At 38.1% G+C, this 22,638-nt stretch overlaps 1 pseudogene; it reads right to left on the reverse strand.

The window, feature by feature from the left end:
* Nucleotides 1-6,728: 6,728 nt before the first annotated feature.
* On the reverse strand, nt 6,729-8,575 carry LOC148211194 (limonoid 7-O-acetyltransferse-like; annotated as a pseudogene).
* Nucleotides 8,576-22,638: the final 14,063 nt, after the last annotated feature.

A 22,638-nucleotide genomic window follows, 5' to 3' on the forward strand; every position in this document is an offset into this window, starting at 1 on the left:
AAATTTGAAATCAATCAGAATTTCAAAAACATTTCTCAATGTCTTTGAAAAAATACATGAATTTGAAGCATCTTACAAAAATCTACGTCAAAGTATAGATTCATATATATAATCCGCAAACTTTTAATATTTGTGTTTGTTTTGTACTTATTCTCAACTTTAAATGATGATTTGATCTAATGTTTGTTGTTGGCGAGATAGTGATATATCTACACAAGGAGTTGACAGTTTGTTGAATATCTCAAACCCACGATGTAACCTCATTTTACCATATCGTCATTCCATTTATCACATTTTAATTTAATTTTGTGCAGGTAGATTTGAAAAAATTGAACCACACCAGATTGATCATGCCACTTTTTTTTTTTTGGGAGCTCTTCTATATTTATGGTCACTATTGTATTTTTAATTGTTATAACAATGGATACTATTACAACAATTTATGTTGATAGATTTAAAAGTAGATTTTTCTTTAAAAAAAAATTTAAGGCATTAATGCTAAAACCTGTTTATTTTTTATTTTAATTTTGAAGTTTCAGTGAACAAGAGCTATCTTAAATGCATGAGCTAGTTGTTGGTTGTGGGCATGAATTACTGATGAGAGAAATGTATGGTTGGGTGTGTCAACCAACTATTTAGATATTTGAAAAATCTTTTTATTATAGAGGGTAGGTTTGAATTTCCATAACTTCATTTGCGACGTAATATTAAAAATAAATAGTTTAGGGTCGTTTGATAACTAAAAGGTTAGAAATATTGGAAATACATTTTAGAGAGAAAATTATGAGATGACAATGGTGTGGAAGTGGTAGCGAGATGCACCCTCCTATTTTCATGCTTGTGAAAATTTTTAGTCCACCATATCTTCACCTTGTTTTTTGGTTCAAGAATCGAGAATAAAAGAATACTTATTTGGGAACTGAATATTTGTGGAAAAAATTATCAGTTTTGTAATTAATTTTAATTATTTTTAGAATTAAACAAATGTAATAAATATGTATTAATTATTTTTAGGATTATTATTTACTATTATAAATAATTAATTTTTCAAAATTTTAATATTTTTCACAATTTAGTAAATATGTTAATAAAATATATATTAATTATTGAAAAATAAAACCTAGTCATGTGACAAATAAGTAATTTATGGTGAAAACGTATACACAAATTATATTAAATCACGGTCAAATGTATGTGATTTATCTACTATACTTTTGGAATTATTTTTGTGACCATTCTGATCCTATAAATTTTTTTTTAAAAAAATACATTATCTAAAGGAAATCCAAAATTTTATTTAACTCTAAAATTGATTCATGCCATAAAAACTTTACTTCCACAAAAAAAAAACAATAGTATTTATTATTAATTTGTCATATACTATGTTATGAGATGACATTCGGTCAGTAAGAAGAAGTGGGCCGAGCTGAATTGGAGAGGTTCAAGTGAGCCAAGCGACCGAGAAAAGGCGAAAAAATGGTCAAGCCGCATGGGCCGAGACTCGCCAAACGACCAAGCCCTCGTCCCTTCTCTCCCATCATGTGAGTTGACCCAGTCCACAAATCCCTACGATCCAACAACTCCATCAATGGTGGGCTATGCTATCCCAACACGAGAAATCTCGAAGGAGAAAAACCCTTATAAGTAAAGCGATGTGCTAAACCCTAGAGGTACGTCTAATACCCTAGATACTTTGCAAAGCGATTTCTCCATAGCTAATTAAGCATTGGAGCCTACTAAATTATCTTTTTTTATGATTTTTCGGAACTGATGCTAATTTTTATATTTGTGATGGCAACTATGTCAGAGTTGAAATTCATGTAACTTTATTTATAAATATTTAATACTGTATTTTATTTTAAAATTTATAATTTTCAAAATCAGGTTTACTTTTTATTTTTATATTTAATTAAATAATTTTGAAGCTCTTTATCAAATAATAATAATAATAACAATAGTTTAGAAGCTTTACTGCTGCCCATTTTTCTTTCCGTAAGGGGTGCATGTGAATTTTTTTAACAATTAATAATTTATATATATATTTTTTACAATAACAAATAATTATTGATCTGATGTTGGGCAAAAATCAACAATATTATAACAAATCTTGAAAATTAATAACATTGATTTTTTAAAAAACTAACCAGATATTTATATTTATATATATATAAAACTAACAACATCTACATCTTCTATCTTCTTTGTGAAATTTATCTAATTTGTTTGGTTTGGATACTTTCTATTAGACTACAAAATGTTCCTTTAAATAAGACTATAAAATTAAATTAATAACATTACTCTATAAATAATGTCAATAAAAATATAATGGGTATTGTATTATTTTAACAGTAAATTTTGCCTTTTCTTCTCGGAAAAGTGAAATTTACCTTTTTAGTTTGATTTTAAAATTTTCAAGAAACTCAAAAAGATAAAATCTCAGTAAAATTTATCTTTTTATTTTATTAAGATAAATAAGGCATAAATTGAAACTTAATAACTTATAACCTTCTAAATATCTAATAATAAAGATATTATTAAAATTTCAATTTAAAAAAGATTTGTCTATTTGTACTATAAGTTTAGAGATACGTGTTAAGTCGTGGTTATTCTGTTTTTCAATTGCTAAAAATATCAAGTAACCATTCCCACTGAAATTATTTTAGTCACCAAATTGACTGATCATATTAATGAATGATAAGATTTATTGCAACGTTGACTTTTGTGTTAGATACAAAGAAAAAAATTCAATAAAAAATTAAAAAATATTGATGAGGTAAATATGGAGAGAAAAAAAACCAATTGTATTTATTTATTTAACATTTTAACTATTTAATTAAATTTTATGTTTTAAATACTTTAAAATAAAACTATGTTATTTTACATCCCACCTATTTGTTACTAGTTAGAATAAAATGTAATATCATGTAGCTGATTTACCATCAATAAAGGACTCGTCAAATGATCGGACAATTTTCATAGGGAACACAATTGAAACTAGGGGTTAAAGCACAGGGATGAAATTGTAATTTAACGTTTGCAACAAATTCTTAGTATTTGAATTTTTAATTTACCTATCTATATATTGTGTTGCAACAACAACAATAAAGTACCCACATTTAATTCTTCTTAATAAAACCAATTCCTTTAAAAAAAAAAAAAACTAATTGAATCTATTTTGTATATTGAATTAACGTGCATTAAATTTTGGAACTATTGAAAACCAAACATATGAATTAAAGTGTTGTACCCAAAAAATAAAAGAAAAGGAAAGAATAAAAAAAGAAACATAGGAATTAAAGATGGACGGTTGTTAGGTTTGTTCAATCAATTAATATGCAGACGATGTAGACCTGTGACCTTAGAATAAAGGGAAAAAAAGAGAAGGTATTTTCGTCAAATCAAATATTAAATTATTATTATTATTCTTTCAATATAATAATGTAGGCAAATTCACGAATTATTTGTCGGAGATTGATGCGTTTTAACCAAAGTTCAAAATGTCGACGTCGATATAAATGTTAGAATAAGACAATGAAGATTGATGAAAATAATTTGAATTAGTAAATTGAAGTTCAATATTGCTTAATTGTGTTTTATTGATAATTAATAATTTATAACTAAATAAAAAAGAAAGTAAAAAAAACATCTAGAACTCATTTATTTGATTCTCTTTCTTACATTTTACTTTTTTTATTGTCCCCTACTGGTGAAACCTTATTCCTATGGGAATATAAGGTCAAAGTACAAATCTAGAAGAAAAGTCAACAAACAAGGACTTGTACCTGACAAGATGAATTGGAGACAATACAGGAGCTCGATGGAAACCTCCTACATCAAATTCATGGAAGTTGAATATAGATGCAGCATGGCGAGCTGATACAAACATCGGGGGGATTGGCTGGATTTTAAGAGACGAGAAGGGAGAAGTCATCAGAGCAGGCTGTAGAATTATAAGAGCGGAAAGAAATATTACTCACCTAGAGGTGATGGCTATTTGCGAGGGATTGCGTGCAATTCGACAAGAACACCGTCGACCAATTCACTTGGAATCCGACTCCCTTGAAGCGATTCATCTACTTCACAGACGAAGCTTATTCGCGTCGACCAATTCTCGACCAACACTTCGACGATGCTCATCCATGGCCCAAACCTACTCCAACATTGGCAAAATCCTATAATGAGCCAACAACCTCTGAATTTGACATCTTGTCCATGACAAAATGCCGAAGCCTAGAAAGATATGTTTCGTAAGAACTTCAGGACTGGACCTCTATAAATAGAAGAGCAAGCTCAACTTTGAGAGTTTGCTGAAAACTCTATTCTTCATATTCAACCAACTTCCGATTCTAACTTGGATATCGGAGTCACCGTAGCTAGCACCACACCGTTGTTCAATGTTGTTTGTATTACAGGTTGACGTCCGCTTCTGATTTCATGATTAATAATTGGTGCAAATTTAGAATCCTAACCATAAATTTTGCATCAACACAATGGGTAGCATTTGATTGCCCGAAGATCCAAATTCCCGTGCATCCTCATCATATGCCAAGTATCATCCACAATGTAAAATGGAAAAGGTTAAAAATGGAAAGATAATATATATAAAGAGTGACAATGTAAAATTTTAATTCTATCTGCGAAATTTTTTTGACTTGCCTTCCCTTGCTCTTTCATTTGATTAAACAATAAATAACTCTACCATCTCATATGGTTGTGAAATATTCTCCTTCCCACCGTTAATTCGTACGAAAAAAAATAATATAAAAACTAGGAAGAAAAAAAACAGTAATTTTTTTAGTACAACATGTGGACCAATCACTACTGAGTTATACTCGTTTTGACAAAAAAAAAAAAAAACAAACAATACTTGGTGATCCATACAACTTATGTGAAATTAGTAATTCTTATGGGTTTTCTGATACCAGATGTTGTAAAGTCAGATAATTGTCCTATAAAATTAGTCGGGTGTACGTAAGCTGACCTAGACACTGACGTATAAAAAAAAAACATACAACTCACGTGAAAGAAAAAAAAAACATTGGTAAAATCTTTGCAAATTGAATCCTAATAGTTAGCTATAGCGTGTGTATAGCCAGTAGCTTTAAGGATTAATCTAACACAACTTTTTTGTTTTTGATAGAATTGTCATCCTTTAATTTATAATATAAAAGAATTTTTTAACATTTTATATATTAGTTATATTCTAATATAATCTAATCTATTGCTATAAATATTGTAGAAATGCTTGCTTTGCATTGTGAAATTTGAATTTATTGAAATCTCAATATCTCCGCCCCTCACTAGGCATCCAAATCTAGTGTAGAAGGAATACACAGCTAGTTGATTATTTCCCTTGGTGATAAATTTTTTTTTTACGAGGTGGAGATTGAATTCACGTTGGAAATATATGCCAATTATTGAGCTATGCTCGTTTTGCCCTTGCTGATCATTTACAGCTGTTTTGTCATTGCTTAATTTTTGCTATAATTAATTATAATTAATTTCTATTTTCAATAACTTAGGATGTGTTTGGGAGTGATGGTAGAATTAGTTATTTTGAAAAAAGAGATTTAAGCATAATTGATTTTCCAAAATCATCGTACAAGTGATGTCTAAAAAATCAATCTAAAGTGATTTTAAACTTCCAAACATACCCTTAGTTTACCTTATTTGAGAAATATGTAGATTCCCCAATCAAAGCTAGTCGTTGCACTCTTCTCTTTTCTCCCGACTTTAGTTTTTGTGTAAGTAGTATTAATTTTAGGATGTTTTGTATACTTTGACATTGTGAATAAAATTGCAATTTGTTTCAAACTGATTCTATAATTTTTCGTGGTATCAGAGCTGATACTTACACGAAAGAAGTGTTAATTAGTTTGTTCAAATTCTCACAATGACCAAAACAGTAAATACTCTTACCATACAAGTTTTCCACCAAAGTTCTAGCCTTATTTCGACCAAAATGAACTCCACCAACCATCTTCTTTGGAAATCTGAGATCTTCTCTCTCATTCGAAGCATGAGAATTGAGTGACATCTCACTGATGACACGCCACCAGAAGAATACATTGGACAACAAGGGAAAGACACAATGCAATCCAAAATACTTCACTTGGAGGAGCAACACTTTTAGCTAGTGTCTTGGCTATTGAGAAATATTTATGAAGAAATCCTTAGCCTGATCGAAAATATTGATACAACACGTCAAGTGTAGATTTTTTTAAAGGAACAACATCCCACCATGACCAAGGAGAATGAAATTCATCTCAATGAAGCCTTGGTCAACCTTGAGAAAGGTATATAGTCTCAATTTATAAGAGTATCTGAAGAAGTTTAAATCTATTTGTGACAGGTTAGTTGCGATGAAGAAGTCTTTGGATGAAATTGCCAAAGTTTTTCATTTAGCAAGAGTATTGGAAAACAAATACATGGATTTTAGAGTTGCAATGTTGTTAAAAGCGCCATATCTAAACTATAATCAGTTTCTACAATCTCTTAGAAACCATGAGATACAACCTAGCTTTGCTTGTGATGAATATGTAAAGGATCTTCTAACATAATTGTGCTGAATTTCAACACATTTTTATTATAGGTAAACATAAAGTAGCACTCTTTGCTACCCTAGCTAGTTTTATTATTTTAAATCATTGGTTAGGCAACTTAGGCTTAACTTTTACGGTAAACATAAATTACTATAGTCAAAGGTTTATGATTCTGAATACTCTCCATCACTTTTCTTCGTGATGGTAGAGAATACTTGGATTGATGATTGCAAATTCGAGAAATTCTGGATTTTGTTTCAAAAGTTTCATTTTATCTTCATCGTGCAACATCCATGCCTCTATTCCATCGCTCGATATAGTTTCGAGCAAAAACATAATATTGTAGGGTCGAAAATTTGGAGGTGCTGCAAAACTTGTCCATATGGGCTTCCCCCACCCAAAATCCACACCATTCAAATCCATATTTCTCCAACTACTAAACATGATTGAATTTGGCTTCTTAGAAACCAATTCCTTGGCCGATTCACGAATCACAGAAACAGCTCCAATTCCCCCTACTTGTTTTGTCAACTTTTGCACATAACTTTTATTAATCTTGTTGGGATTATGGAGCAAAAACAGGAAACCCATATCCTATGAAGAAAAGAATTTTTCAACACTATTACCAATTCCTACCCGGAGTAGGATATTGTTGTCTTATAAGGATTACAATATTGTTTTCCTATAAGAATTAGGATATTTGACCTCTTATAAATAGAGTCCTTATTAAGGTTTCATTTGTACAAAATTCAAATAGAAAAGACTTGAGTGATTGTGGGCAGTGTTGAAAAGGATTCCGTATCCAGTGGGTTTAGTGAGTGTTTTTGATTCCTGTACCTAAGTATAGTGTGTTATAATACTTAGAAGCTAGAGGGCTTTTGTTGGGATCTCTATGAGATATTTTTGGGGAGAGTTTTGTATTCTAATCCTTAAACAATTATTAGTGAATTACCCACATATGAGTGAAAGACTGGAGGTAATCCTTAGTGGTGAACCAGTATAATTTGCTGTGTCGTTATTCTGGAAGGAGAAATTATTTAGGGTCTTCAATTTCCCAACAAATCTCTCCAAATGACTTCCTCAGTAATCTCACCAAGTCATCCAACTTTGTGGGAACTTCTTTTTTCTAGTATTGTGAAATTGATAGCCACAAAATATTCCCAATAGAGAATTCAGGCAGTGTAGGCTCCATTCTCTTTCTTAAATTTACTACATGATTTGCAATAGAAGGCTTCTGAAACCCTAATTTTAGTGTTGCAGCGTCCATGACATGTTTCCATATGAATCCAGTCACCACTTCCACGGATGTCGGATTTGGAACGTCAATGGATTCCGCCCTCTTTTAGATTCAATATTGCCTTCCCATCAAACACAAACCTTTGGACACAATTCTTTTGCTTGGGATTTCTCAACATATGATCTCCTTGATGAAATGGGAGGAATTCCATTTTTGGAAAGAGGGAAGAAAGCTCATTGTAATCCCCACATTCAACTTTTGGCAATGAATCGAATGACCCTTTTGTTGTAGAGGCCCAAGAATGAAGAAAACAACTTACAGTTGTTGTATCTATGAGTTTATGTAAGAAACATATAGAGATGGCAATTCCACCACAAGAAAAAGTGTTGAATATTGAGCAACAATTTGTGCATATTTCTCAACTTCTTCAGTGCATATTGGAGAACAAGGTAAAAGTTTACCTAATTTCTCGTATTGAGGCTCTTTGAGGATTTAAAACATGTTACAATCAATGGTTGCTTCTGAAAATATGGCTCCTTCGTCATTGCAATTAATTGATCCATCTTTTATTCTTCCAGCTAGCAATTCAGAGTTTTTGACAGCGATCTCTGTGAGTTTGCAAATTGCATTCTTGGTCAAAATCACCATCTTTTTTATTGAAATGGTAGAAATATGTGAGGGGAATGTAATTGAGATTGGAGAACTGATCAAGAAGGGAAAGTTTGAAGTTTTCAGGGTGAGGGGGCATTATGGAAGAAGGCTTAATGATTTCTCTTGAAAGAATTTTCACTTCCATATTTACTTTCTTGGAAAAATGGATACTATGGGATATTTCTAAGTTCCAATATGAATCATCTCTCTATTTTTTGTAATATATATAAGGGGTAAAGAGAGAAAGCACCGTTAGTTTTAATTAAACATCTAATAAACTAATCTAAAGTCTAAAATATAGGCTTTATGTTAAATTTCATTACTAATTTATTGCTATTAGTTCAATAAGTAATAGGCAATGTGATTAGTATAATGATATAAAATAAGTACGATTTTAAAAACTAACCATTGCAACTTGCACGATAGTCTACCTTTAATTAGAATCTTGAGTGCCAAAGCGAGCATAACCCAACGATAATTGACATATATCTCCAACCAAGAGGTTGTGAGTCGATCTTCCACCCCCACATGTTGTACTAAAACAAAATTAGAATCTTGAGTAGAGCTATATTCACACCATTATTTCTACTTAAAAAGAAGATCCTAGACCATATAGTACAATGGTAATAGACCTTATAATTCAAGGCGATCCACCCCCAGCTAAAACCTGAGAGACTAGTTGTCGAAGATCAGCCGACATACGAACGATCCAGATACAATCCCCTCGAAGAATATAAACCTCCCCCAAACAACTCAAAGAGAGCCGGCCCATATAAAGAGAAGCCATAGCAACTTCATTATAGCGACAAAATTCCAACTCGATGGCCCGCTTTGGCGCGTGCAAAATCCACTCAATATCATGAACAACTCGAGCTGCAAGGATAAATAAAAAAAAATCCGCGTTTACATTTTTTTTATTTTAAATTTTACATATTCAAGATTTTTTTGTTCATATTTTCAATTTTATATTTTATTTTTCAATTTTGTTTTAATTTAAGATTTTTTTGGGTTGTTTTTAAATTAAAATAAATTTTCAAGAGCCTATACGTGATTTTAGATTTTTTTTTTAATATAAGACTTGTTGTTTCGATTTTTTATTTGAAATTTCCAATTTATTACATACCATGCAATTTAAACTATTTTTTTCCTGTTTTATTTGGTTTGGTGCACAAATTTTCTTTAGTCAATTTTCAATACATCATATTTTGGGGTGGGGATTGAACTCGAAACCTCTTGATTCGAGATATATGTCAATTACTGCTGAATTATGCTCTATTTGACATTTTCAATACATCATATTTACATCACACTATATTATAATTTAACTTATTTTACTTTTATTTTTTAAATTTCTATATACTCGGGAATCTTTTACAATTTACAATATAATTAATCCATCGTTTGATTTTATGCTCTTAAGACCTTATCACACTTTTTTTTCCTCTTATTTACCTTGTTCTCTTATTGATTTATATACAACATATATATTCTCTATTCTCTATTCGGTCGTGTATATTGATTTTTTTTTTCTCTATTCGATTGCCTTATTGATTATTCTTTTATCTATTGTCAAATTCTTCGCACCTTTTTACTAACTTTCTTCTCATACATTCTTTTTCTTTAGCAACAAAAGAGTCTTCAAAGATGTTTGACTCCTTATATTTGTCGCATCTTTCTTCATTTTTTTAAAATTTTCCTTTTTTCATTTTTCAATAATCCTAGATTTGATTTGATTTTTTTATTTAATACTTTTTAGGTTAATATTTTTCGACCTTATATGTGATTTTATATATTTTTTTAATCTAAGATTTGTAGTTTTTTTATTTGCTTTTAAAATTTTGAATTTAGTACGTAACATATAATTATAATTTTTTTTGCTATGTTAGTTTGCTAACACTATTTTCCTTTATTTCATATTCAAGAGTTCATATTTACCCTCTTAACTTACTTCATTATTATTTTTTTTGTAATTAATCGACTCCTAAATCTAATTCTCTATATCTTATTACCTATGGTATATAATGGTTTATATACAACGTATTTTTTTGTTATTTTATTTGTTGTCATTATTGTTAGAATCCATATAAATGAATTAAATTTACTCAACCAATCAGCTTAAGCTTTTGAGTTGAGTGGTGGTTTGTTCATTCAATTACTTCTTAAATAATTTTTTTATTATCCAGGAGTAAATTGCCTTGGATTTTTATGTCCCGTATGCTGTGGGTGTTTAGAAAATCCGACAATTGCCCTTAGACCTTTATGTCCCGTATGTTGTGGGTGTTTAGAAAATCCAACAACCCGACAAATCCAACTCAAATTGTAAGGGTTGAGTTGGGTTGTGATTTTTCCAACCTGATCGGGTTGCGTCTCGGATTCAACCTTTAAAAAATCAGGTCAACCCAACCTAACCTGAATTTATGCATATATATGTATTATATATATATATATATATATATAAATGTCAAACGTCCATTTAGTTTTAATTCTAGCTTTTAAGGTTTTCATATTATCTTATTCTATTTTGTATCTTAATTAATCTCATCCATCATTTAATTTTAATCATAACTCCCCGTCCCCGTGATAATTAAAAAGTAAGAATTAAAAAAAAATACATCGTGACAATCAAATCCAACTCTGGGTTAGATTGACCATCCAATTCAAACTCGACGGTTCCTAAATAAGGCCAACCTGAAAATTCGGGTTAGTCCCAAAACCAACACCCAACCCGTGAACACCCCTAGTACACTGTCCCCATACCCATACATACGCAATGGCTCATTTGGTTGGAGTTGCCTTCCATGTGGCTTGAATCCAATATCTGGTCCCAAGCCAGCTTGAAACAATTACTTCTTAAATAACTTCCATTGCAAAAATCCCCATTTACAACTTTGTTTGGGGATTAAGTACCCTGGACACGTGGAGGACCCCTATTGGTGCTCCAAGATGGCCCATGAGTCATGCCTAGCTCGGATAGCCGAGATGGCTGCCACCAACGCCGGCGAAAGCTAAGTATGAGGGCCGAGGTGAACCTGGCTCAGGTCCGACCTGCCCAGAGGCTCGGTAGGGGCCGATGTGAGCAACTGTCTGCGGCGTGATTACCGGACGTAACCGTTGGTCCCGAGATCACCGGGCGTAACCGACGGTCCCGAGATTACCGGGTGTAACCGTCGCGAGATTGGCGGGACTACCACCCATAAGTAGAGGACCTCACTCCACGATCAGGTACGATGATTTCTGGCTTCGAACTAAACTTGGAATCTGACCTATACTGACTTGATCGTCGGAGTGCTCACCTTTTTGTGCAGGTCCGCCCAAAGGTTCAGGTCGGTACGGAGGCCGAGTTCAAGCTACAACCAGAAGTACACTGTTGTGCATATCCTTGCATAAACAAACTTGATGCAAGCAATCTTTAATCCAAACTATAGTTGTTTAGTGGATTATTCAATCTCATACTCTTACATTTGATATTTTTCCGGATTTCAAATGGTAGAGAAATCAAATTCAAATCAACTATTATTTTTTTGAGTTTATTTAAAAAATATCTACGCTATATTTTAAGTTAGTTTAATTTATTGCTTGTAAAAAAAGTTAGTTTATTTAAATTTGATTTTGTAAAAGTTAGATTATTTAGTGTTCCAACACTATATACAAACATATATAGTAGGTTAGTTTCGAACACTAAATATTTTTGGATGCTCATATTTTCTTTGAATTTTTTTTATTTATTTTGATATATCCGAACCAGCTTACATGCATCTCGATTAATCTCACCAGACAACCATTAGATGTTTACCTAATTGAGAAAAAAAAAATCAAAGGCTATTATTAGGGATTTCATACAAAACTAACCTACAAAGTTTGAAAGGTTGTAATTGTAAAAAACAACAAAAGTCCCTAACATGGATTAATTACCAGCTTTTAGGGTAGATTGATCATTTTACCAATTTAACCCTTTATAATAAGACACCAAGTAACATGCATTTCCAAGAGCTAATGCCTATTTGATAATAATTTGTTTTGTACTAAAAAAAGAAAAAAGAAAAAATTGCTTTAGCATATACTTTATTTATTTCATTACCTTTATTAAAATTAAAATAATACTTATCTTCTATAATAAAAGTGTATTTAAATTTAAAATGTTACTTTAATGTTAGTTAAATTTTAAAAATGAAAAAAATAGTTTAACCAAAATTTTATATTTTATTTTACTCAAAAAAATTATAGTCTAATTTTAAAATGGGCTAAGATTTCAAAATAATAATAACTTAAAAAAATAATTTTAATCATTATCAAAGGAAGTCTAGAAATAAAAAAAATGCATGTTAAAATACATCACATGGGCAATGCATGTATGAATTTTCTTATTATTTTTTAAAGTTGTTAAAAAAAATTTAAATCTGGAATTTTCATACTTGTTTCAGTTTTATTTCTTAAAATTTTAATCTGCATTATTATACTCCCTCGATTTTTAAAAGTTCTATTTTATTCCCCAACTTAACACAAGAAAATTTAAGTTAAACCATATTTTAGTGTCTATGAATTTGTAAGATTATCTTATTTTGGTCCATAACTTTTAAAAGTTCTATTTTAATCTTTTAATTAATTTTTTTATATTTTTCCCTATGTCAATGGCGCAAATTTCATAGACAGCTAAAACGACGATAGTCAACAATTGGCACCAATTATACCCGTTGGAGAAGATGAAGAGAAATAAGAGAAAGAAAAATATTAGAAAAATAGTAATGCCATATTACCATGTAATCCTGAAACGACTTAATTATCCAAGTTATTTAATGTCTTAATGGATGATAACGATGAATGTAAAATTTACTTTTCAATTGTAGAAATAAAAATTAATTTGACTTGTAAAAATGCTAAAAATATGCAAAGCTAAAAAGGTAGATGAACACACGACGTTTTTAACGTGGTTCGGTTTCACTACCTACCCCATAGTACACAATACATATTGTCTTGTGCATAAATTTAAAAGAACTCTCTTCTTTATTTTTATGCCGCAATCCCTTGCTCCAATCTCTTTGACGATCTACGTTCAGTGTATTCAATAACCGTTTATGACGATCACCATCTTCAAACGAAGTACGTTCTCAATATATATAACTAAAAGAGAACAAATAATCTGTTTTCGGTTTTCACCAACAAAGGATCAAGCAGTAAGAAAGACACAATTGGATCAATCAATAAGTAAGAAAAATACTGCTATATCAATCCTGTGTAAACCATATATCAATCCTTTGTGTAAACCACCTTTCAATATTTAAAGAATAAAACTACTCACCATATTATGGAAAATATTCAATTTATCAATAAAAATTAAGGCTAGTCAAATCAAAGACAATGAGACAAGGAAAACAATCAATTCCTCAAATCTCTCGATCAAATATATCACAAATTTCAAATAAATCCATTAGACAAAATTACAAAAATGAATAATTAATGCTTAAGGAAATTATGAAGGAAATCCAAAAATAATAAATAAAACATTTTCAAATCCAAAAATATAATATAAAATTAATTCACCAAATCTCATAGACCAAAAATATATGGCTTAGCCACTCGACTATGCTCAGCACAAGTCGACATGAATTTGATGTTTTAATTAAATTAATGTCTTTTTACTATCTTTTTATAAAAACATTATCATTTTAGATAGAGTTAATACATTCGTGAGACTCTTTTAAAAACTTATTTTCACAAATGTTTAAAGTTTTCCAATTTTACATTTTTAGATTTCTGCATCTAGAATTTTTTATAATACCGATTTTATCCTTATTTATTGGATTTATATTTATTATTGTTAATTTTTTTGTTGCAATATAAAATATTTAAATTAAATGGTAGACATAATCCTTTAATTATTGTGGGCCCACCTTAATCCCTTAATTCACTTATTAATTGAGATTAGTACATGAATTAGTCTATATTAATTGTAAAAGGATTATCATGATTTCAATTTCTAAATTAATTAATATGTAGATTTACCCATGATTTCAAATTCAAAATAGTTGAAAAATATACCCACGATTTAATGATACTATGAAGTATAACATCAAAAGTTTCAACAGCAACAAAAAGCAACATAACTGGATTGTATCTTGCAATTTGTTATTTAATAATAGATATAAAATATATTCGGATATAATATTTAATTATTGAAGTCCCAATCTCATATAAAGTTATACATATATATTATATCCGCATATAACCATTTAACATATTCTATCAATTTAGACACCCTAGCACATGCTTTATTATTATGAATTGCTCTTGTTTATGCAAGGATATGCACAATAGTGTATTTCAGATTGCAGCTCGAACTCGGCCTCCGGACCGATCTGAATACTTGGGCGGACCTGCACAAAAAGGTGAGTACTCCGACGATCAAGTTAGTATAGGTCGGATTTCCAGTTTAGTTCGAGGTCAGAAATCATCGTACCTGATCGTGGAGTGAAGTCATCTACTTATGGGTGGTAGTCCCGCTAATCTCGCGACGGTTACACCCGGTAATCTCGGGACCGTCGGTTACACCCGGTAATCTCGGGACCGACGGTTACGCCCGATAATCACGCCGCTGACAGTAGCTCACATCGGCCCCCACCGAGCTTCCCGGTAGGTCGGACTTCGGCCAGGTTCACCTCGGCCCTCATACTTAGCATCTGTCAACGCTAGTGGTGGTGATCTCGGCGGTCCGAGCTGGGGCATTACTCATGGGTCATCTTGGAGTACCAATAGGGGTCCCTCACGTGTCCAGGGTATTCTTTTCCCCAAACATTGGCCCCCTCTCTGTCTGGTCCGATCTCGACCTGGCAGAGAAGTTCATTCGACTTGTTTTGGACGCGTGGCGACTTCCTATTCGTGGGAAAACACAACCGTTGTCGGAATATTCAAATATTCCGACGCTTCGGATCTTCGGGAGCATCCTAGCCGTTCGTTGATTACACGTGTACGGTGGGGAAATTTTCCGACAAGCTATAAATACCCCCAACCCTTCAGGTCATACCTTACGTTTCCTGAATTCTTGGAGTTCGATCTGAAGGCAGCTCGAACCCTTGGTAAGTCGGTCTCTTCCCTCACTTTCTCTTTCGAACGTAGTTGCCATGTCGTCCTCTTTTAGCAGCAACTTAGGATCCGATGAGGATTTAGCTCGTAGGTTAGAGTCTGAGCTCGAGGAGATAGAAAACTTTAGGTTCTCCGATGACGGGGAGGATAGTGATGCCTCCACCTCGGGTCAGGGTTTGGAATACCCTTCTAGGATACCTGAGCACTACCTCGGATCCCTTCGTAGGGGGTTCGCTATCCCTGAGAACATCCTCCTTAGGATTCCGGAGGAGGGGTAGAGAGCTGACAATCCTCCAGAGGGATGGGTCACTCTCTACTTCAAAATGTTTAAGTACGGCCTCAGACTTCCCCTTCACCCTTTCGTCCAAGAGTTTCTTTTCCGAACTGGGCTGGCTCCGGCTCAAGTGGCCCCCAATGGGTGGGGTGTCATTTTCGCATTGGCCATCCTTTTTTGGCTACGAGCTCGGGATAATGAAGAGGCCGAGTTGTTGGACGTAGACCAGCTCCTCCCGTGCTTCGAAGCGAAAAGGATAGCTAAGAAGCCTGGTCGGTTCTATATGTGCGCAAGGAAAGGCGCAAGAGGTATAGTTAAGGGGCTGACCTCCATCAAGGGATGAGTGAGGAAGTGGTTCTACGCTTCTGGGGAATGGCTTGCAAAGGACGAGTCAGGTCGTTCCTTCTTTGACGTTCCCACTAGGTTTGGGAACCTAGGTACGGAGTGGTTCTTACTTTTTGTGATTTTCTTTCCTGTCATTCAGGTCTAACTCGGATTTTGCCTTCGTGCAGTTGCAATCCGACCAGTCCCCGAGCTTACGCAAGCCTCCTTCGACACACTGAAATACTACAAGGAGCATTTTCCGAGGGGTAGGAAGGTCGGAACCTTGGTGACCGACAAGCTGCTGCTTGAGTCCGGGCTGCTAGATTACAACCCTGCAGTTCGTCCCATTGAGTCCTCAAGGCCGAACTCCGAATTAGGTATGCCGAGCTTTCTACCCCCTTCTTTTCCTCTAACTTTGTGCTGACTTTTTTTTTCTTTGTTTTGCAGCCATGGTTTGCGGGTTTGCGAGTAACGTGAAACGCAAGTCCAAGGGCCAAGCCCATGCTCTTGAGGCTGCCCAAAGTTCGAAACCTGTCACTCCTGCTGTGGTAGGGCCAGCCTCGGAAGATCCAGCCCCAGTGATCGAGCTGGAGTCTTCTAGGGGTCCTTCGAGGGAGAAGCGCCCCAGGGATCAGACCGAGGCGGTGGACGTCTCGCCCTTGGGCGAGGAGGTGAGGGAGGAAGTCCCTCTGAAGCGAAGGAGGAAGAAGAAGAAGACCACCTCCCCCTTGGAGGTCGGAGCTCGTCGGGTCTTGCCTGCGAGCTTCGCAGATCGGGTGGACGATCCTGAAGCCAGGATGGGCGGGATGTTCGACGTGACGACACGGTTCAGAGTTGAGCCGTCAAGCTCGGGGGTGAGGGACCAAGTGTCTCGCATCTCGGCTGCAAGTTTGGACCGCTGCCTAAGGAGGGCGTCCAAATTTGTAAGTGACCCAGGGTACGTTCTGCAGAGGACCATCGACTACGCCGCTGAGGTAAGACTAGTGTCTCCATTTTTGCTCAATTTACCTAACAGGTAGCTCGGTCTAATTTTCTTCTTGGTGTTTTTCCTCAGGCGTTTGTTGCTTCCATTCAATTGGCTCTGGCTGTAAAGGCCGAGCTAGATGGGAGGGAAGTTCTGGCAGCGAGGGAGAAAGAGGAGTTCTCTGCTGCCTTGGAGGCTGCTTCCTCCACCATGAAGGATGAGCTGCTGAAGGCTCACTCTGAGGTGGAAATTTTGAAGGCCGAGGTGGAGACCAAGGCCGAGCTACTGAAGAAGGAAGAAGACAGACGCAAGGCCCAGCTCCGAGCTGCCCATGCTATCACCAGGGGCTTGGAGAAGGAGAAGTTCCAACTCCTGAAGGAGAAGGACGACATGCTCCAGGCGCTTGAAGCGAAGGATGAGGAGCTGAAGCATGCGACTGCCGAGCTGGAGACGGCGAAGGAGCGTCTCAGCAATGGAGTCCTATTGGAGGAATCGTTTAGGCAACATCCTGACTTCGATGGATTTGCCAAAGACTTCTCTGACGCGGGCTTCAAGTTCCTCATGAAGGGCATTGCTTCCGACATGTCTGACCTTCAGATCGATCTCAGTGGTCTGAAAAAGAAGTATGCCGAGCAGTGGGCGTCTAGGCCTGGCGGCACCCCTGGCCCCAAAGCGTTGGTGGATAAGTATGTCAGAGATCTGGACTCTGACTGCTCCGATCTCGAAGAGGACCAAGTCGGCACCACTCAAGAGGGCGCTCCTCAGGCAGGCTCTTAGGCGATCATCCTTCATGAGGCCTTTCTCTGTCTTTCTTCTCTTCTCCTTTTTTTTGTTTGTAAGTGTCAGGGCAGAGCTGCAAGGTCTGTAAGCCTTGACTCTGCTCTCCATTTAATGAAGAAGCTTTGTTCGTTTTTACTTTGGTGTTGGCAACATCTTTCCTTTCTTTGCTTTTTCTTTGAACTGCAGCCAATGTCACCTCGCACCTCTTACCTTTGAGGTCGCGCCTTTAATTATAATAATTGCAAGTTTGAATTTGAATCTCTGTCTAGTGTTCAATGCATTGCACCAACTCTGGATTTTTTAACATCGCACCCTTAACTTAAAAACGTTAAAAGGCTAAAGTCCTAAGTCCGTAGCTGTTCTTCATATCGTACATCGTACCCTCAGGTTCAGAGGCTTGATCATTTTGAACTTTTCACATCGTCCCTTTACCTTGAAGGTTTGAATTTTAAGTTCATCAGTGGTTTTGGCATCGCACCTCGTACCCTTAGGTTTTGGAGGATTGAACTTTAATCGACTGCTGGAATGTGATCGTGTGGGAGTCCGTGGCCCCCATTTAATTTCTGGTCGAACTCGGAATCATGAAATTAAATCATCACATTTATTCCGATCATAATTCTTTTGAAACAGTTTTTACAGATCCATTGAAAACCCTTTTGGCATTTCAAGGATAATAACGCTTCAGGTGCTCCGCGTTCCACGGGTGCACGAGGACATCTCCTTTCAGATCGGCCAATATGTACGTCCCAGGTCGGACTATGCCCTTGACCTCAAACGGGCCCTCCCAGGTCGGGTCAAGGGCACCCACATGGGTTTGGACCCTCCTTAAGACCAGATGTCCGACCTGGAAGGTCAGAGGTCGAACGCGGGCGTTGTAATGTCTGGCCATTCTGCCCTGATATTCCGCCAGGCGTAGCTGGGCCATTGCTCTTCTTTCTTCCAACAAGTCGAGGTTGAGGAGCAGCTCTTCCTCATTTGCCGTAGGCTCGTAATGCTCTACTCTGTCAGATGGCATGCCGATCTCAACCGGGACTACAGCTTCGGAGCCGAAGGCTAGGGAGAACGGGGTCTCACCCGTCGATTCTCTTTGGGTGGTCCGGTACGACCATAGAACCTCTGGTAGCTCCTCGGCTCACCTGCCTTTCCTGGAGTCCAGTCTAAGTTTGATGCCTCGCTTGATGATCTTGTTCACTGCCTCCACCTGCCCATTTGCTTGCGGATGTGCGGGGGACGAGCTAAGGTGACTTATTCCAAGCTTGCTGCAAAAGTCTTTGAACTTGGCGTTATTAAACTGCTTCCCATTGTCTGTCACAATGGCCTGCGGTATACCAAAGCGACATATGATATTTGTTCATACGAAAGACGTGACTCTGGATTCCGTTATGTGGGAGAGCGTCTCGGTCTCGGCCCACTTTGTGAAGTAATCCACAGCAACCACAACGAACTTGGTCTGGCCCTTGCTCAAAGGGAAAGAACCAATGATATCTACCCCCCACTGCGCGAATGGCCACGGGGCCGAGATGAGGGTGAGCAGCTCGGGAGGTTGGTGGATTATGGTTCCGTAGCGTTGGCAATTGTCGCAAGTTCTAACGAACTTCTTGGTGTCCTGGCTGAGGGCCGGCCAATAGTATCCCTGTCGGATCACTTTGGCTGACAGCGACCGGGCGCCTGAGTGATTGCAGCACACTTCTTCGTGGATTTCTCTGAGGACGTACAGGCCCTCTTCAGGGGTTAGGCATCTCAATAGAGGCAGGGAAAAGCCGCGTCGGTACAATGCTCCACCTCGGACCACGAACCGAGCTGCTCGCCTTGCCAACTTTCTGCGCTCCTTGGGGTCTTGTGGTGAATTGCCCCTAATGAAGTCCGCAATCGGGTCCATCCATGAGGACTCTGGAGCGCCGATCTCCATCAGATCTGGCTGTGATATCGAGGGATTATCTAAGATCTCGACGGGGACCGACCTGATCAATCCTCGGCAGTGGGAAGCAATCTTTCGGGCATGCCTTATTTAAGTTCGTAAAATCTACGCACATTCGCCACTTTCCGTTAGATTTTTTAACTAATACAACATTGGAGAGCCACTCGGGATACGACATTTCTCTTATGTATTCAGCTTTCAAAAGTTTGCTAACTTCCTCAACAATTACATCACTCCGCTCCTTGTTTATAGGTCTTCTTTTTTGCTTTACAGGTCGGAATGACGGATTTATGCTGAGGCGATGCGTCATAATTTTCGGGTCAATGCCAGACATGTCCTCATGGGACCAAGCAAAGACATCCGAGTTGGATCTGAGAAAGTGGATTAGCTCCTCTCTGTCGGTGGCCCCTAGCTTGGTTCCTATGCTTACTTGCTTCTCGGGACTAAGCAGAGGAACAAGCTCGAGCTCCTCAGTGGGTGCGGGAAACTCCCTCCTCGGCAGGTCGGCCTCGAACTCGAGCGTCCCATCCCTACCGGCGAGAGTTTCGAGGGCGCAGACCGATGAGCCTTTGAGTGCGGAGGCATAACACTCCCTCGAAGAGTTCTGTTCTCATCGGACCGTGCCCACGCCATTGGGGGTGGAATACTTCAAAATTTGATGAAGTGTCGAGGGAATGGCCCGAAATGAGTGGATGATGGGTCTCCCAAAGATGGCGTTATAGGCTGATCTACCGTCAATTACCACGAACTCGGCCATTTGGGTGACCTGAGTTTGGTCCTGCCCAAGTGTGACCGGCAAGTCGATGCAACCCTCTGGGATGACCGATTCTCCAGAGAACCCAACCAGCAGTGTCGGGCTTTTCGTTAATTGCGACCTCGTCCAACCCAGGGCGACGTAGGTCGGTAAGGACAGGATGTTAGCATATGCGCCTCCGTCTATCAGCACCCTCCTGACCACCACATGATCAATCAAGGGAGCGATCACAAGTGCATCATTGTGGGGCAGGTGGACCTCCTCTAAGTCTGTACTGTCGAAGGTGATTGGGCAGGTCGGCCTCTGCTCCCTGATGATGCACACCTCGCGCCTGGCTGCACGAGCTAACTCCTTTCTTTTATGTCCGGACTGACCCCCGCTTGGCCCTCCGAAAATGGTATTGATGACCGCAGGTCGGTCAGTGCGCCGGGGCGGCGTCCTCGAACGCTTCCGCTCTTCCTTTTTCTCTGCCGAGCTGGTCCTGGGCTTTCCCACAAATTTCTTGAAGTAGCCATCTTGAATTAGATCCTCAATATGACGCTTCAACTCCTAGCAGTCCGACGTGTTATGGCTGTGCTCCCGATGGAAGCGGCAATACTTGTCCTTGCTGCGCCTTTCTGGGGCTCCCCGAAGCTTCTCAGGACGCTTGAGTAGTTTTTCCATTCCAGACTCCTCGATGTTCGTTAGGATCTCGGAAATTGGAATCGTGGTCGGGGTGAAGCGTTCGTAAGGTCGGCTCCGGGTAGGTCCGTTCTCCGCCCTTCGATACTCAGCTCGGTCGCTGGAAAAGGATCCCTTGTCCTTGGACGTGGGATCTGCCTTTTCTATATCTTTTCTACTTCTGCCCCGGCCGATCTTTCGTTCTGGTCGGCCGGAGTCATCGGAGCAGTGTGCGACCTTCAATTGCTCCTCCTGGAATCTGGTGACATATTCTCGCAGCGTCTCACCCTCCTTCTGTCTGATGGTGGCGAGATGGGTCGCTGTCTTTTTGTCATAATGCCGAGAAGAGAACTGGGCGAGGAACTCCCTTCTCAGCTGAGAGTAGGTCGAGATCGACCTGGCTGGCAGTCTCCGATACCACAATCACGCGCTGCCAGTAAGCGGGATCTGAAAGGTGCGGCATTTGATTGCGTCTGATGCCGCTTGGAAATCCATGAGGCTTTCGAAGACCTCAACATAATCCTTGGGGTCCTTCGACCCATCATAAAGCTTCACGGTAGGAGCTTTGAACTTCGGAGGGATCGGTGCTTCCAAAACGTCCGAGGTGAAGGGCGATTCTCCCAAGTCGCCATCGTTCAGTGACCTTCTTTCTGCTCACATTTGGCCTTTAAGGCCTCCACCTGAGCTTCGAGCTTGCCCCTCAGTTGGTCGAACTCCGCCCTTGTGATCACCCCTGCGGGAGTTGCTGGGTTGTGAGAGGATTCAACCTGCTGGTTAGAGCTCCTGTGTGAGCGGGATGGTGACTGTCCTTTTCGGAGAGATGAGCTTCTCTTTCTGTTGAGGTGTTAACGGAGGTCTCCCCTCTGGCGAGTGTGTCCCTCGCTCTCGTTGTCTTCGGGATGTTCCTCCTCGACTGGGCCGAGGTGGGAACCCCTTTGCTCGCGTATGTCAATGCGCGTCATTCGATTTTCAGATCGGGACCCTGCGTCTGCAGCTAGTATCATCTCGTTATACATTTCCTCCATGGACCGCATTTGTGTGCGCATTGCATCCATTTCTCTCTGGAATGCGTCAAAGTTCTCACTTGGTGGATCCGGGGCTGGACCCCGGGCGCCCTTCTTAGAGGTCCCACCTCGGCCACGGGTGGCCTTGGATGTCCTTGGGTGCGCAGGTGGTAGGACAGGCGCGGTGATTCGTGCCGACCTGCGGAGGGATTCTGTTGCTAGGCCGTCGTGACCTTGCCCCTCTACCACTGCTGCTCCGACCTCCCTCTGGTGGGCATCGCTGGCAGCTAGAGTCCTTCGATCTGTCGTATTGGTCGAATTTGCTGGTTGAACCATTTTCGCTCGCGTATTGGTTTAAAAGGATTGGGATGACTTAGATTGTCGTCCCCACAGACGGCGCCAAATGTTTATGCAAGGATATGCACAACAATGTATTTCAGATTGCAGCTCGAA

Source organism: Momordica charantia (assembly GCF_013281855.1).
Source record: "Momordica charantia cultivar OHB3-1 chromosome 5 unlocalized genomic scaffold, Mcharantia_2.0 BLBB01000005.1, whole genome shotgun sequence".
Classification (NCBI taxonomy): domain Eukaryota; kingdom Viridiplantae; phylum Streptophyta; class Magnoliopsida; order Cucurbitales; family Cucurbitaceae; genus Momordica; species Momordica charantia.